Here is a 14,106-nt window from a genome sequence, read left to right on the forward strand (position 1 = left end):
GTTGTGATGCTGCATGGTTTACCATCAGTCCTGTTTGTTGTGATGCTGCATGGTTTACCATCAGTCCTGTTTGTTGTGATGCTGCATGGTTTACCATCAGTCCTGTTTGTTGTGATGCTGCATGGTTTACCATCAGTCCTGTTTGTTGTGATGCTGCATGGTTTACCATCAGTCCTGTTTGTTGTGATGCTGCATGGCCTACCATCAGTCCCAGCCCCTTCGCTCGCTGTCAGACAGATGTGTGTTTGTGTTTGTGTGACATGCCTTCTGTAAGTACATGTGTGTGGGTGTGCGTGCATGCGTGGGCGTTTGTTTGTTTGTTTTGAATCCTTTGAAACCCGCCCAGGCCTTACAGTCTCACAGATGGACACTTATACTGTTCCACTTCTTCCTTCCTCTCAACTTCACTCAACCTTCTCTGATCTGATCTCAGACGTTGGCTTTAGACAGTAATGAGCAGCTCGAAGGGGCCGGGATCATTTATTCCAAGTCTTCTGTAGTACGTTTGGAACTGAAACATACAAACATTCAGATGACCATCAACACCCCACGAGGATGGCACAGAGGATAATACAGCCCAGTTACCAGTGGTGGAAAAGGGCTCTTTTTTTGTACTTTAGTACCAATACTGCAAGTATACTGTTGGAGTAAATGGACGGAATTACATTTTTACTTGAGGATGGCACAGAGGATAGTACAGCTCAGTACCAATGGTGAAAAAAAGTACTTTTTTGTACTTTAGTAAAAGTACCAATACTGCAATGTAGAAATACTCGGTTACAAGTAAATGGACGGAATTAAAAATTGACTTGAATTACAAAAATATTGGCATCAAAATGTAGTTAAAGTACCAAATTTAAGAGTACTCATTATGCAGAACATCCCAATACAAGTTTTCAAATGTATAAATAAATATGTATATATAAACCTTTTGAAAATAGCAGATCTACATGCTTACAATGCTCACAATCGCGACACATTGTGAGCTTGTAGATCAGCTATTCAAATGTAGGGCTGAAGTCGTTAATGTAGGCTATGTTAATAATAATCCAGATCTGCAAAGTAACTAGTAACTAAAGTTTTAAAATAATTGTAGTGGAGTAAAAGCATAATATTTGGATCCGAGATGTAGTGGAGTGGACATACAAGTATTGGAAATTGGAATTACTCAAGTAAAGTACAAATACCTAAAAATTGTACTTAAGTAAATGTATTTAGTTACTTTACAGCACTGCTCAGACATTGCTTCAGACACAGACAGTAATGAGCAGCTTGTAGGGAGGATCATCTTTCCAACTCAATTTACAATTTAGGCATTTAGCAGACACTCTTAGAACACATCGACTCCCAACGTCATCCATAACAAACATCGTTTCAACTAACATTTGAAGAATCACCCGATCGTGAACGTAGCTCCATTTCACGAAAGTCCGCCTTAAAATAGTGCGATCGCTTTCATGATGTCACAATAGCATTGCATTGGGACTTGATTACCCAATAGCATTGCATTGGGACTTGATTACCCAATAGCATTGCATTGGGACTTGATTACCCAATAGCATTGCATTGGGACTTGATTACCCAATAGCATTGCATTGGGACTTGATTACCCAATAGCATTGCATTGGGACTTGATTACCCAATAGCATTGCATTGGGACTTGATTACCCAATAGCATTGCATTGGGACTTGATTACCCAATAGCATTGCATTGGGACTTGATTACCCAATAGCATTGCATTGGGACTTGATTACCCAATAGCATTGCATTGGGACTTAATTACCCAATAGGATTGCATTGGGACTTGATTACCCAATAGCATTGCATTGGGACTTAATTACCCAATAGCATTGCATTGGGACTTAATTACCCAATAGGATTGCATTGGGACTTAATTACCCAATAGCATTGCATTGGGACTTAATTACCCAATAGCATTGCATTGGGACTTGATTACCCAATAGGATTGCATTGGGACTTAATTACCCAATAGGATTGCATTGGGACTTGATTACCCAATAGCATTGCATTGGGACTTAATTACCCAATAGCATTGCATTGGGACTTGATTACCCAATAGCATTGCATTGGGACTTAATTACCCAATAGGATTGCATTGGGACTTGATTACCCAATAGGATTGCATTGGGACTTGATTACCCAATAGCATTGCATTGGGACTTGATTACCCAATAGCATTGCATTGGGACTTAATTACCCAATAGGATTGCATTGGGACTTGATTACCCAATAGCATTGCATTGGGACTTGATTACCCAATAGCATTGCATTGGGACTTAATTACCCAATAGGATTGCATTGGGACTTAATTACCCAATAGGATTGCATTGGGACTTAATTACCCAATAGGATTGAATTGGGACTTGATTACCCAATAGGATTGCATTGGGACTTGATTACCCAATAGGATTGCATTGGGACTTGATTACCCAATAGGATTGCATTGGGACTTGATTACCCAGCAGCCCTGAGAATAAGCGAGTGTCCGTTTTTTCCGGTCACGTGATCCAAACGTGTGACGTATCACGCGGAAAACCGTGTATGTCTTTAAAGTTATCAAAATTAGCCGATAAAACAAATAAAACACAACTGGGGAAAGTCGGGTTCGGCAGGGAAATAGTTCTTTATCAATAAACTCGGGAAAGTCGTGTTTGGGAGTCAATGTGTTTTAATCCAGAGCGATTTACAGCAAGCAACTCTTGCTTCTTTGGAAGTGAAACATACAAACATTCCGATGAATATCAACCCTCCCAAGAGGACGTCACAGCGGATAGTATGCTGGGTATGGCACATAGAGTATATAAAAGGATAGAGACTGAACTGGCGCGAAGCTCCGCCCCCCCAGCTATTCATGTCAGTGGAAGTTGCTCAGTGGCGTTTTGAAGCACCCGGAAGACTGCCGGAAGTACCGTCTCAGAACGTCTACTTCCGCATTTGACCACCAAATTTTGGTGGTCAAATGCGGAAGTGCAACCGAGCGCTCAATGTTAAAGCCCAGCTGCACGGGGTTTCCCGGTCATGAATACACGGGTCCGCCTGTAGTCCCTCCTCCTACCACTAGGGCCCAGCGCTTCAACGTTGAATAGCCTCACTGGCCCCTTGGTATGGCAGGGCAGTGGTTCTCAAACGTTTTAGCCGAGGATCCAAAACAGAAACTTGATGTGTCCCCGGCCCGGGACCCAAACTAGTGAAAATAGCAGATCTACAAGCTTGTACATCTCACTACTACTTTAAATTTGTTGTTTTTTTGTTTTTGTTTTTTTTCTAATTTATGGAATTTATTAGATTTTTCTTTGATTTCTTCATGAAATTACTGAGAAGGAAAAAAATTGTTACATTTTTATTTCAATTCATGAAAATCTTTGCTTTTTTTAAATAAAAATAATTCAAAAACAAAATGTAGTAAACCAAAAATAAAGGGACCCATAAAAATGTGGGTCCCGACCCACTATTTGGGGAAACAGTGTGGTAAGGTACTAGCCTGGCGCGGCCAGACTCATAGCGAGGATTCACCAATTCTTCCTCTCCGCCAAGCGTCAGTGAATCCTCGCTATGAGTCTGGCCGCACCAGGCTAGTAGGGTACAGGATGATAGGACGTTAGGGGCTCCATAAACGAACCCCCTGCTGTGCAGTAGCCCGTGTTAGATGTGTGATGATAGGCAGCAGCAGGAGAGAGACAGAGGTGTGTTGAATACGTCGTGCAAGCTGCAATGAGCCCTTTGAACCACCTCTTGTTACGCAACCACTCATCACACCTGTACACACCCCCCCCCCCCCCCCCCTGTCTTTTAACCTGTTCCTAGTGACATCTGAGTGTCACATAAACCACTCTATTCTTGGCTCAGTCTAGTTTGACCGTACGTACGCACGCACGCACGCACGCACGCACGCACGCACGCACGCACGCACGCACACACACTGCTGTCCCTCCACCATATACAGCCCTCCACCCCCGCCAGCTCAGCAGCTCTGAAGACATTGCCAAGGAACATTGAGAATGGTTTGCCTCTTCTCTCTGCGTGACTTCCAGAAAGTTTGAAGTGATACAGGCGAGTTGAGGGTGAGGGATGGTTCAAGTAAAATATCTGACAGCTAGGGCATGACTAGCCCCTGTACCCATCTCTGTCAGTCCTACTATCCCTCAATTGTTCAGTGAACTAGCTCAAAGTCAAAGGCTAAGCTTTTCTCTTTTCTCTGTTTATTAGCATCTCTGCAAACTCTAGCAAATACCCAGGATTAATTGATTGTCAGGTGTTTCAAATTGTCTAATTAGGTTGATAGAAGCACGCTGTGTACCACACAACGCCAGAGAGGATGTCAGCAGAGAGAGAGATCGTTGGCTGTAACTGTACAAAGTTATAAAATACTTTTATTTCAAACGCATAGGAAGCAGCAGGCCCGACCCGTGCAGCGAGACTGGGCTACACATAGCCTATATTTACTGTAGGCTTAACCCATTTTGGGCGGGAACCCCTTTTGGTGTTTTAAACATTATGTTATAATTTAGCTATTGAAAAATAGCAGATCTACAAGCTCATAGCAGACCTACAAGCTCATACGAGCTTGTAGGTCTGCTATTTTTGAAAAATCGTGAAAATATTTATTTCAGAAAACTGGAGGATTTAGAAGATTTTTTTTTAATTTGGGTTAATTTGGGTTAATAAATGAATATGTGCGTGTGTGTGTGTGTGTGTGTGTGTGTGTGTGTGTGTGTGTGTGTGTGTGTGTGCGCACAGTACATGGTCAATAAATCAGAAGCTTCTATCTATGACAAAACGGTCTCATCAATCTGTCAACAGTAAACTGTGGCCCTCGGCACTACAGTGCAGGAGATTATGGGGACAATAATGAGGCTTGGAAGAGAACTAGAGAGATGTGCCTGGCTGTTTGTCTTATTTCCATGCTCAAGTCACAGATCTCGTCACAATCTCTTGATTTCTTGTCGAGGTTGGAATGTAGACAAAGCAAATGATTTCCTGCAGTGTCTATGTCGGTTATCCTCAAGATGATTCTTAACAGCCCTCCTTATTCTTACCGCTAGCATTAATTCATCCGTCGATCGCGTACTGCCAGGGTTTTATCGCGCGTAACACTTACTTTGAAGAGCCAAATATCCGTAATTCCATGTTCCTGTGACAAACTGATGTGTGTGGTGTCTTCACCGGTTGTTGTTCTCTCGGTCGATGGTGGATAAAGCCGACCGCGAGTATCACAACGCCTGCTACAGGCCGTTGAAAACGCTTGTCTGGCCCAGAAACTGCCCACGCAATGTCGTTTCTGAGATACAGGGCTTTTAATGCAGGGCTTAGAATGGAAGTGGATGCGCGCGCATCTTCAAAATGGCCGCTACAGTGTGTGTGTTATGTCCCAGAATATTGTTTGCGTTAGCAACATCAGCTAACCATCGAAACCGATCAAACAGCGATTAAACAATTAGAACACGAGAAATCTGTGTTTGGCGGAGCAGTTAGAAAGAGTAGGTTCTCGTTTTCCTCGTGCACGGCGGCAGGACGGTTAACATAGGCCCAACGTGCATTGCAATGTAACATACTTACTAGCGTGTCTTTAGTCCAAACACTAACTAACCATAATGTGGCTCTAATTTCCACAGAGCATCTTCTTAATCTTTGATGTGGATTCCAGGTCGGTCAGTGTCTGCATCCTGAATAGATAAAGAAATCACAAACTTTGGTACTTCTGCCTCGTAAATCCTCGCGGCTCTCTTGATGAATGATTACACATGCAGCGACCCTGAGGGTTTGGGAGGAGACCTGTGGCTGAGGCTGCTTTACAGCTATACACTGACACCACGCTAGACAGGAACGCCCAAAAACATCACATCCGGTTTTAGCCTGTGGTAAGAATTTTCTATGGCTGCCAATGCAACTTGGTCCAATCCTTAATCACATACGGACAAACATCTATGCCGATGCTATCTAACTTGCGGAGGTAGTGTGCCTTGTCCACAGGCAACAGATCTTTCAACGTATGGCATTGCAAATACGTTTGATAATCGCTACTCTGCTCAATATTGTTTTGAAAATGCCGCAAATTGCATTGCAGTGAACGAGCGCAAATCACAACTTCCCCCGGGGGTGGGCGGAGTCACAGTTTGAGGCGCTGTGTAGTGTCAGTGTATATGATATATGAAGCGTGGGAACGTCTGGGAAGTGGACGCACCTGTAGTGGCGACAGCCATCACAGGCAGTGTTGGAAAGTAACTAGCATAACGTATTACTTAAAGTAATATTACATTTTAGTAATATAACTAATACTTTACATTTTGAGTAAAGTACCGTAGGTCGTCGGTCAGTCAGTCCGTCACGCCTCGTGACACACTCCATATATGGCCAATACAGAATTAATTCCATATGTTCATCTGACCTCATCTGACCTCATCAAACCCTGTACACTCGAGACACTGCCCCCCACTGCGTCCCTTAGATCTCCATATATGGAGCTGACCTGTTCTGACATTCCATATGTTGACCTGACCTCATCAAACCCTGTACACTCATATATGGCCTATCCTATACTCATATATGGCATATATGGCCAGTACAGAATTCATTCCATATGTTGATCTGACCCTCCATGGCAAAGCACCAGCGCTCGCCCAGCAGTCTGCCGTCACCCAGGTGGATGCGTGCACGCGACCTCACCCTTCGCTTCTCGCCCTCAGGGTGTCTTACTGCTAATATTAATATGTTTACTGGGGGCGAGAAACAAAAAAAGTAATAAGTAACTTGTTACTTTTGGCAGTAAATAATATTACTTTTGTTAAGTAACTGGTAATAGGTAATGAATATATTACATTTTATTATTCCCTATTAATAATTATCTTCCTTTGACGGACATTGTGCATTTGTTTGTTTAACTGTATGTAATGTGTTTTGTTTTTGTTATTATTTTTTTTTTTTATTTGTTCTGTATTTATGGACATTCCTGATGTTTCTTTGAAGATTTTGTTTGTATTTGTGCTGCCATGGGGATGTGGAGGGGGGGGGGGGAATATTTGTGAATAATTGTTTTGAAATTACTATGTTGCTATGAAAAATCAATAAACATATGTTTAAAATAATAATAATAATTCTCTTCCTTTGGGTTTCAGAGTAACTTTTCCAACACTGATCACAGACAGTCCTGACTATATGTGATTTAGTGGCGCCGGTCGACTCTTACAGCTATCCCTCTGCGACCTCATAAACAATGTGGACATCTTCAAGCAAACCTTGCGTTAGTTTACGAGGTAGTATAGCAACAACCAATTCCTGCCTATTCTAACAGCCACAGCTGTGCTCAACTGCAGTCCACTCTGCTTCCCACTGCCTGACCACCTGAACCTTTAGGTCCCATGTGGTCAAAAATATTTACGTTTTTTCACTCTGGGTACTTGCAATATTGTGAAAATCTGTTACATGTGTAGTTTCTCCAGTTCAGCTGCATACACACACAAATAAATCCTCCCTGTTTTAAGTACAAGGCAAGCCATTCAGAATTCCGCCATTGATTCAAACCAATCATATTTGAGCTGCCCAGAAATGTGATTAAGAAGAATCAGGTTGTGGCCATAGAGCCTCGCAGTCCCGCCCCGAATTCCCCATTCATTTTTCCCATTTCCCATTTTCCCAAGTATTTATTTCAAGACCTGTAAGCTTTGGACAAAGCCAACTCGGATGGTGACAAATCATGACAATAAACAAAAATAATTGGGCCGAACAAATAATAGAAGAAAAACAACAAAAAAAGTGGTCTATCCTGCCCTTTTTTCTTCTTTCTTTTTTTTTTTGTCTTTATTGACAAGGTACAGTAATTAGACAGGAAAGGGGGAGAGAGATGGGGAGTGACACGCGGCAAAGGCCGTCGGGCTCGGGAATCGCACCCGCGGCACGCCGTCCGGCTGGCTTGGCAGCCTAGGTGCCCAGACGGTTGAGCTAACCGTCCGGGCCCTTTTTTTCATCTTTCTAATTATTTGTTCGGCCCAAAATAATTGTGTTTATTGTCAAATATGGGAAAAATGAATATGAATATTTAAGCTTGTAGATTGTGTAACAGATTACTATATAGCTTTCAAACAAAATATTCCCTTTCATTATTCCCTATTCAAATTTCTCTTCTTTTGGGTTTGTATCATGTGTTCTGAGGAACACACAATTCGGAAAACATTCAGTATGGCTGAACACGACAGCTTACTAATGACAGTGAGAGGTGGAACAAGTCAACATCGGACCGAAAGGCACGATACTGTAGTTGCATTATGGTGCTTCAAAGGCACGATACTGTCGTTGCATTATGGTGCTTCAAAGTAATCCTCTAAAGCTTGACGTTACATTGTTGCTGTACAACTAAACAAACACATGCCCGCAACTGTGGGGCTTTACAAGCAATAGACTTCAGCACCACGGACAGCAACCATGACATCTTGGAACCCACTTCAATAGCTAGTACCCCCTGGTCATATGGGTCACATATGCCAAGTTTGTAGCCATTTAGTTGGCCGTGGGCCAAAGTTATGGCCGGGACAGAGAGTAATTTTGACTTGCTTTAAGGTACAGCCTTGATAATGTTCTGGAGATCAGCTCTCCTGCCTTAGAGGATAATTGTTTGCTTGGCAACTGGTGGCTGGCTTTATGGAATACTATAAATACCCACCAGAAGCCTTTGTTCGTTGAACTATTTCTGACAAGTCGAAATGCCTGTTGTAAAAAAGGTCTATACCTAGGAAATAAACCTGGGCCAAAGCAGTTCCCTAGCAATGCAGTTCCACTGAAAATGCCTTACTTGTTATTTGGTTGTATTCCTATAAATTATGTAACATAATAGGAGTGTGTGTGCGTGGCGTGCGATTGTGTGTGTCGCCGTTTGTGTTTGTTCATGCCTGCATGTGTGTGGATTCACTTGAATTAGTGTATTCAACACACATCAAACACAGATGAAGATGCATCATATTTTTTTAATCACACAAATTGCACTTATTGCACCTTCTGCTGTGTTCCTCTCTAAAACAGTATTACACATTACATCGCCGACTACGCAGTTACGTAATCCATTTGGTTCCATGTTACGTTCTCAAGAGTTACATTATTGTTAAACATCTGCATTACTTAATTCATAAGAAGTCTACACAATTGAAGAATGTAGAATAATTGTTGATCTGATCAACATGTGCCTGTTATCTCTCCTATGGATGGTACCACATAAATACAGCGGAAAATCTTATCCAACGATAACAAAATAGTCTTTAGTATTGGATCTGAGAGGCTAAATCCCATCAAATGGTGGTCTGGGGCTTAAATGCTGAATAAATACTGGCCCTTGACATGAAAAGGGTTGAAATCCACTGCAGTGGTGAATCCCTGCTCAGACAGAAAAGCTGATCACGTGTGTATTATTCTCATCCCTTACTTTGTTTTTCTCCTGTCAGTCCCGTAATGACTGACCGATCCAACACACTCCTCCTGTCCCGTCCCAGCAGACTCTGTTCTGATTACGTGTCAGGGTGTGCTCCGAAACTATGAAACTATGCCGATAACATCCGCCTTCCACAGATGTGTGTGCGAGTGCGTGTGTGCGCGTGCACTTGTGCGTGTGTGCGTGTGTGTGTCCACTGCACTGGATCTGTGCTGAATTAGTGTTGTTATGGTATCACTGACTGAGACACACACACATGCACACGCACACACGTACACACATGCACACATGGCATAGCACAAATAAGACTATAATTAAACATTGTTTGTTCAACCATTACAAGAACGCAAAACACAGGATGTTTGTCAAATTATTTTTGAAGTTACCCATTAGTTCTAAACACTGCAATGCAAATGTGTTTGTTCAAACATCAGCAAATTACACACACACACACACACACACACACACACACACACACACACACACACACACACACACACACACACACACACACACACACACACACACACACACACACACACACACACACACACACACACACACACACACACACACACACACACACACACACACACACACACACGTGTTGGCCGTCTATTTCGCCCTTGTAAATAGACTGCACCAGTGTGCAGCACAGCTACTAACTTCCCATAGCCTGAAGGGATGCAACACTCTGATATGCATATTGATCATCAGGCCTTCAAACTTTCTTGACCAGTGGTCAACCAAAGTGCTGTACAAGGTCAGATAAGGCCTTGCATTAGATTGCCAAAGCTTTGGTTTGATTTGTTTTTATCCTGGTCTTTTTTTGTTGGCACCAGGACAATAACAGATGACTTAAAGCAGAAGGGATACAGTCCCATGGAAAGAGAGGTTAACCCATTTTGACCTGAGGACAATTCTACAAATGTCTTCTAAATCCTGACAGTTTTCTGTCTTAAAAACCCATGTTTCTATGTCAGTGGTTCTCATAAATTTTCATGTCAAGGACCCCCAAAAATGTATGTATTTGGCCACCGTCCCCATCGTTCGCTGTGATTGAATATATATATTCAAAGATTTGCGCCACATTTTCACGATTTCTCAAAAATAGCAGACCTACAAGCTCGTAGCGTGGCACTCGGTGCCGCGCTATGAGCTTGTAGATCTGCTATTTTTCAATAGCTAAAGTATAACATAATGCTTAAAACACCAAAAGGGGTTCCCACCCAAAATGGGTTAAATATGTCTTTACACCCGCCGGCCAACTGCTCTGCACACGTTACGTTGTGATGATCCCTCATCCTGGACCTCCATCTGGTCCCGCTGCTTCTCTAAGGTCGCTGGACAGGTGGTGGGGGGCGGGGCTCTTTCTGGGGGAGGGTCTACACTATTTACATCAGCCACGGACCACCATTAATTTGATGAGATTTAGCCTCTCAGATCCAGAAGTTAGAGAATATGTAGTTGTCGATTTTGTCCACAATTCCATGCTTTATTGATGTGGTACCATATAGGAGACAACAGGCAGGCACACGGTCGCAATTCCTCTACATTCTCCAATTGTGTAGACTTCTTGCAAATGAAGTAATAGACATTTAACAATAATACATGCAACTCTTGAGAATGAGAGCGTAAAATGAAACCAAATGGACCACATTATACCACATCATTATCATGGATTCCAGCTCAGCCCCTACATGTGTACACCCTGTTGTAGGGTGGTTGGTTGTACAGCAGAAATTCCCAAACTAATTTCTCTCTCTCCCTCCCTCCCTCTCTCTCTCTCTCTCTCTCTCTCTCTCTCTCTCTCTCTCTGAGGGCAAGTTCACTACCATGCAACCATAACAACAGGCTGTCAGCGGGACATTGATATACACAGTGTGTGTGCGTACGTACGTGCGTGCAGACAGTGATCTTATGAAGCATGCAAGTTGCAGCGGTGTGTTTTAGTATTTTGGAGCGCTGCGCTGCGTTCAGGAGCCTCGCCGTCTGAAGCGAGCCAGCGAGCGCACCCTGAACTCCTGAACCGCACAACCTGGATTAACAGCTGACCTGAGAGCAGCGATCTGCAGGGAAACTATAATTAGGATTGATTAAAGAACATTCCTGAGGTCTGTTTCTGCATGCTAAGTGTTCCGCGTGGAGGCTTGGAGACTGAGGCAGACGCTAAATGGATTATGAAATGTGTACTTTAATCATACAAAAACGGCATGTAGGAAAAAGCCTTACTGTACACGGATATTTGCTAGCAATTAGATAAGCCTGTGTGTGTGTGTGTGTGTGTGTGTGTGTGTGTGTGTGTGTTGGTGTCTTGCAACAGAATGAACTGTGAGAGGGGGGAAAGCGTGTGAGGATTCCTTAAGAACCCAACCAGTTGTTACTGCAATCATCCCTACCCTTCCTACGGTATAATTAGCTGAGACTGAGGCAGCGTGGTGCCTATAAATACCAGAGACTAAACAGGCATAAACAAAGGGACCGCCATGGCCAAAAGAATCTCTCACACATACAATCCTTTCCCCAAAAACTCTTACAACAACAACATCAGGGACAACATACAACGGTGTTGGGGAGCACCAGGTGGCCAAACTTTAGCCTTATCCTCGAGGTATTGCCAATGCAATGGTGGTGTCAAAAATAATCGATTCAGCAATGCATCGCGATTCGGAACATTCAGCAATGCATCGCGATTCGGAACATTCAGCAATGCAACGCAGCAATGTGTCATAATGGATAATCGAAGCCTAAATAGAATTATACTGTATAAAATTAAACTGTATACAATATTAAATATAATATAATTCTAAATAAAATATGTTGTTCAGTATTTCTGACCGCTTGTATTGACTGATGAAAGATTTGCCATGTTGTGCAGCGATATAGAAAAGTGTGATGCATTGCAATGCATCGTAGAATAGAATCGAATCGAATCGTTACCTGGTGAATCGTAATGACATTTAATTGTGAGGGCCATATGGTGCACACCTCTACAATACAATATACAATACAATACAACAAAAAACTAGTACATTCCGTTTGTAACCCCCCACCCCCCCATTCACGGCGGGAACCCCTTTTGCATTAAGTTATCATTTAGCTATTGAAAAATAGTGAAAATGTGGTGCAAAACTTTGAATATATATTCCGCAGCCAAAGACATAATTCTGTGGGTCCTTGACATGAAAAAGGTTGAGCACCATCTGCATCAGTTCTAAATGGGATAATTTGAAGTCAAACTGGTCCCGTGAACCGGAGGTAAACAGCGGCTGTGTAAAGTGCCACGCGATCATAATTTCTTTCACCCGAAGTCGAGATCCTCTGTGCTTTAGTTATAGGCAGTGAATGAAGCTTGTTTAGGAAATAAACGCAATCTGGGGAAAGAATATGAGATAAATGCATTTTTTTTTTAATGTTTTCATGGAGGCAGACTTTTTCACTTCCGGTTCATTTCCGGTTTTATCGATCGCCTCGCAACCCAGAGCTATTCATATATGGAGGTGAAGAGAAAATTAACCAATGCAAAGCCTTAACCCATTTTGGCCTGACGTCGAAATAAAAAAAAATGTCTTCAAAATCCTGACAGTTTTCTGAAAAACCTCTGTTTCTGTATCAGTGGTGCTCAATATTTCATGTCAAGGACCTCAAAAATGATATTTAATATGCCTCCGCCCCCCCATCTGAAAATATGTTGTTCCGACCCCCCCCCCAGAAGCAAAGATTTGAGTTAAAATGTTCACTCTGTAATAATATATATTCAAAGATTTGAGCCACATTTTCACGATTTTTCAAAAATAGCAGAACTACAAGTTCATAGCGCGGCACTCGGTGCCGTGCTATGAGCTTGTAGATCTGCTATTTTTCAATAGCTAAAGTATAACATAATGCTTTAAAACACCAAAAGGGTTTCCCGCCCAGAATGGGTTAAATTACTAAATATTTCATCAATGGCAGTGAATGTGTTTAATAATCAAAATGTATATACGGTAGTTTGCATTTACTGTTCCCATCACTGCTGTAGTCTCTGTTTCTTCATATTATCCCTCTTTCCAGCCCGTCTGACTTCCTGTTGCTCCCGTCTCTGTGTCCTCCTCCTCCTTAAATCCCCTGATTTTGGTCTGTACGTGCGGCGTGTTAAACACCGATGTAGTAAAACCACCCCTATAGTTCTGAGGCCTCGGGGGAAGAAGGCTACTGGGAAACAGCAGGCCTGGAAGGAAGGGGGAAACTAGGTCACAAACGTGAAGGAGAGAGGAACCGCTTTTCCCACAGCCGAGCGAGGCCCGGCGGGAAATGCCGCGCCATGTTTCAGAAGTAATGCTTGTTTATTTGAAATTGTAGCTGGAGCGGTAATGTATCTCTCCTGGCGACAACACACAAGAAAGATAAAAGGCATTGTGGAAGCTAGCCGAGGGATATAAAGTAAATAATAGCATATAGGTTCTTTTTAGTGGAACCCAGGGTGGAATGAGGCCGGGTAATAATAATAACATTATCCCATATTATGGGAGTTGGATTTCAGTACACCACAGCGGTCGGCAGAGGGCGCTGTCCATTAAGTCTGTTGCTTTGCCGGGATCTTAATGTATTCACACTGTGTACACACACAGTCACAAGCTACTGTCTGTCTGTCTGTCTGTCTGTCTGTCTGTCCCTTTTTCTGTTTCTGTTT

The sequence above is a fragment of the Electrona antarctica genome (assembly GCF_951216825.1).
Source record: "Electrona antarctica genome assembly, chromosome: 1".
Taxonomy (NCBI): Eukaryota; Metazoa; Chordata; class Actinopteri; order Myctophiformes; family Myctophidae; genus Electrona; species Electrona antarctica.